The following is a 5,000-nucleotide window of genomic DNA, read 5'->3' as shown; positions in this document are numbered from 1 at the left end:
GAGCTGATGACTCGCGCTTACTGGGAATTCCTCGTTCACGTGGAAAAATTGCAAGCCACGATCCCTAAGCACGAAGGAGGTTCAGCGGGTTACCCGGAAGCCTGTCGGCCCAGGAATGTTAACACACGCTGATTCCTTCAGTGTAGCGCGCGTGCGGCCCAGAACATCTAAGGGCATCACAGACCTGTTATCGCTCAGTCTCGTGCGGCTATTTTCGTCCGCCGCCTGTCCCTCTAAGAAGAGTTTAAGCTCCTGGGAGCCGGCGGTAGCCCTAGTAACGTATCGTGATCCGCCGGCGACGGCCGCGAACACGGCGCGCTTCACCACGGAGCCCGACGCACGACGGACGCGCGCCGACCGGAGGTTGCCCCCCGGCCGACACACGCCCGCCGCACGCCGGGACGCGGATGGCGCGGCCGCGCTCGACGACCGCCGTGGACGACGGGCGAACGCGTTCGGGGATACCGGGCCGAGCCGACGGGTACGCGAACACGAACGGCCGAAACCGCCCGCGCCGCGCACACACGCCGACCCGGGGTTACCCGCCTAGTTAGCAGGACAGAGTCTCGTTCGTTATCGGAATTAACCAGACAGATCGCTCCACCAACTAAGAACGGCCATGCACCACCACCCACCGAATCAAGAAAGAGCTCTCAATCTGTCAATCTTTCCGGTGTCCGGGCCTGGTGAGGTTTCCCGTGTTGAGTCAAATTAAGCCGCAGGCTCCACTCCTGGTGGTGCCCTTCCGTCAATTCCTTTAAGTTTCAACTTTGCAATCATACTTCCCCCGGAACCGAAAAGCTTCGGTTTCCCGGAAGCTGCCCGCCGGGTCGTTAATGAAACGCCGGCGGATCGCTAGCTGGCATCGTTTACAGTTAGAACTAGGGCGGTATCTGATCGCCTTCGAACCTCTAACTTTCGTTCTTGATCATACGAGAACGTACTTGGCAAATGCTTTCGCGTCAGTTCGTCTCGAGACGATCCAAGAATTTCACCTCTAACGTCTCGGTACGAATGCCCCCGCCCGTCTCTGTTGATCATTACCTCCGGTCCCGAAAACCGGCCCGGCGGGACGCGCGGGCGACTGGCGCCCGCGGCCCGGCGGCCCGCGCACGGAAACGCCCCGGAGGGCGATTTCGCGCGCCCGCGAAGGGCGGAGATGCGCGGGACCGAGGTCTTGTTCCATTATTCCATGCGACCAGTATTCAGGGCCTTTTGACGAGACGGCCGTGAAGCCGCCCCGCCAGATTTGAGCCTGCTTTGAGCACTCTAATTTGTTCAAAGTAAACGTGTCGGCCCGCCGACGGCAATCGGTGAAGATCACCGCGCAGCAAGATTGGAGTAGGCGGCCGCCGTCGTCGAACCCCGACGGCCGCGCGACGCGTGGCCGCGCGGCGCGCCGGAAGCCCGAGACACGTGTCCGCCTGCCGACAATACGTCCGGCCGACGTGCCGGTAACTAACACCCCGAGACGGCTGACGAGCGCGACGACGACCGCGCCGACGGGACACGTGGTCCCGCGACACGGCCGGCCGCGACACGACGGACCGCCAGGGTGGTCCGGCACCGCCCAGACACAGATCCGACTACGAGCTTTTTAACCGCAACAACTTTAATATACGCTATTGGAGCTGGAATTACCGCGGCTGCTGGCACCAGACTTGCCCTCCAATTGATCCTCGTTTAAAGGTTTTAAAGTGTTCTCATTCCGATTACGGGGCCTCGGATGAGTCCCGTATCGTTATTTTTCGTCACTACCTCCCCGTTCCGGGAGTGGGTAATTTGCGCGCCTGCTGCCTTCCTTGGATGTGGTAGCCGTTTCTCAGGCTCCCTCTCCGGAATCGAACCCTGATTCCCCGTTACCCGTTACCACCACGGTAGGCATGGAACCTACCGTCGACAGTTGATAAGGCAGACATTTGAAAGATGCGTCGCCGGTACGGAGACCGTGCGATCAGCTCGAAGTTATTCAGAGTCACCAGGTCTTTGCGCGGGCCGCGATCGGGACGCGCACGAAGCGCGCCGCGACGGGCCGGTTTTGATCTAATAAAAGCGTTCCTCCCGCGAGCGACGCCCGAGGGCGCCGCGACGGTCGGAACTCTGTCGGCATGTATTAGCTCTAGAATTACCACAGTTATCCAAGTAACTTGGGTACGATCTAAGGAACCACAACTGATTTAATGAGCCTTTCGCGGTTTCACCTTAATGCGGCTTGCACTGAGACATGCATGGCTTAATCTTTGAGACAAGCATATGACTACTGGCAGGATCAACCAGGGATCTCGGTTTTACAACAACTGCGTCCCGTGACGGATCCCCGCGGCGACGCCGACCAAGGGGCGACGACGACGCGGACACTCGTCTCGGGACGCGTGCGTCCGAGCGCCGGTCCGCCCGTGGGCGAGCCGACGCCGAGGAAGGTCGAAACGACCGTGACCGGTATACGGTCACGGCGCACGACCGACCGCGGTTCGAGTGGGATACGTGCGCGGACGGGCGCCCGTAAACCGCGCGCTTCGGTCGACGCGAGCGCCGCACTGAGCACCCGCAGAACGCGGGGCGACTGCGGCGGCGGTCGCGTGCGGTAGACCGAACACACGCGGAGAGCGAGCGCTCGCCCGACGCGACGTGACCCGTGCGTTGACGAGAGTCGGGGTTAGCGCGTACGCCGTCCGTTTTCAGCGGACGGAGAATTACCGCGCTAGCGCCTCTCGCCAGGTTTATAACGGCCCCCAGCCGAGATCGTGGGGGAAGCCGGGACGCGACGCGAAGTCCGTCGTCCCGGGGCTTCGCCCCGGCGACCGCCGGGCACGGCGACGATGGCCGGCCGCGGCGGGAATGTTTTGGCGTCGAGAGCTCGTAACTTGCGGAACGGTAACGGGAGTCGTCATCGATTTTTGAAAAAAACGATTTGCGCGTCGGAGGCCCACCGGAAGGCGGGCCTGCGACGCCGGTTGAGTTTTGCCACTCGGCGTGCGAGATGGGTCGGTCGCCGAAACTTGGACGGATACCATCGAAGGGCACTGGATTGCTGACCATTCCGAAGACTGGGGCAGACCGGTGCGCGGCGATGGACGCGTCGGCTTCGGCGTCGCCCGTGGCTTTGCTGTCGTACGTGATTGGCGATCGGACGCCGGCGGAACGCCGACGACCGAGTCGCTCACAAATTTACAAAATCTCGAGTTTCACAATGTGCGACGGGGGTATTCACGCGTAGTGGTACACCCGAGTCGAAGGAACTTCGCCATCACCGTGCGTAGCGGTTAGCCGAGAATCGAAAATCCGTCAATCACCGTGCGTAGCGGTTAGGCGAAAATCACAAAATCCGTGCGTAGCGGTACGGCCGCGGATAAAGGATTACCGATTTAAATGTCGCGGACACCGGTGTCCTATAGTACTCGGAACGTACGACGTGAACACGTCTCGGGTACGTCGAGATCGAACCAACGGTTAACGAGTTATTGCACACGGAAAAACTACGTTCGAAAAGTTGAATTCGAAATCGTGTCGACGGACATCGCCGGGGCTGCCGTCATGTGCACCACCCCGGCACCGACGAATAACCGAGGACGTCGAGTGAAAAAAAAAAATCGAATTTTCACACACGGTGGTCCGTGCGACGAGACGGTACGGCGGGCGCGCAGCTCGGCGACGGTAATCACCCCTGTAACGTCGCGGTCAGCGCAGAAATTCTACGCGGTAAAGGTTTTCGGCAAAGGGGGATATCCCTGGACAACGACTCTGCGGTCTGCCCGTGATGAACGGTACGGTCGATGTCACCGGCAAACCGTGAAAACGGTTGACCGAGACCCCGCCGTCGGAATACAGTCAATCACAGTGCGTAGCGGTTAAGCGAAAATCAAATATCGGTCTATCTCCGTGCGTAGCGGTACGGCCGCGGATAAAGGATTACCGATTTAAATGTCGCGGACACCGGTGTCCTATAGTACTCGGAACGTACGACGTGAACACGTCTCGGGTACGTCGAGATCGAACCAACGGTTAACGAGTTATTGCACACGGAAAAACTACGTTCGAAAAGTTGAATTCGAAATCGTGTCGACGGACATCGCCGGGGCTGCCGTCATGTGCACCACCCCGGCACCGACGAATAACCGAGGACGTCGAGTGAAAAAAAAAAATCGAATTTTCACACGCGGTGGTTCGGACACGGTCACGGGGACGCCGCCGCGCACCAAGGGCGACTCCGCGCCTCGCCCGTCGAGGAAAAATATTTCCGCGTACGGCACTCCGAGTCCGCGGGACGTAATAATTCTTTACGTTAGTCCACCTCGCACCCGTCGAACGCCGACCAGACAAAAATCGGCAATCGATGAAGGGCACAGTGTCCACGGATCCGGTCACGGGGACGCCGCCGCGCACCAAGGGCGACTCCGCGCCTCGCCCGTCGAAGAAAAATTTTTCCGCGTTCGGCACTCCGAGTCCGCGGGACGTAATAATTCTTTACGTTAGTCCATCTCGCACCCGTCGAACGCCGACCAGACAAAAATCGGCAATCGATGAAGGGCACAGTGTCCACGGATCCGGTCACGGGGACGCCGCCGCGCACCAAGGGCGACTCCGCGCCTCGCCCGTCGATGAAAAATATTTCCGCGTACGGCACTCCGAGTCCGCGGGACGTAATAATTCTTTACGTTAGTCCACCTCGCACCCGTCGAACGCCGACCAGACAAAAATCGGCAATCGATGAAGGGCACAGTGTCCACGGATCCGGTCACGGGGACGCCGCCGCGCACCAAGGGCGACTCCGCGCCTCGCCCGTCGAGGAAAAATATTTCCGCGTACGGCACTCCGAGTCCGCGGGACGTGCTCGCCGAATGCCCGCACCGAATAATACCGGTAAACCACATCCACTTGCCGTATTAATATTTTACGTTAGTCCACCTCGCACCCGTCGAACGCCGACCAGACAAAAATCGGCAATCGATGAAGGGCACAGTGTCCACGGATCCGGTCACGGGGACGCCGCCGCGCACCAA

Source organism: Metopolophium dirhodum, chromosome 1, assembly GCF_019925205.1.
Source record: "Metopolophium dirhodum isolate CAU chromosome 1, ASM1992520v1, whole genome shotgun sequence".
NCBI classification, from domain to species: Eukaryota; Metazoa; Arthropoda; class Insecta; order Hemiptera; family Aphididae; genus Metopolophium; species Metopolophium dirhodum.
The sequence above is the reverse complement of the archived record's forward strand: the minus strand, read 5'-3'. Positions refer to the sequence as shown.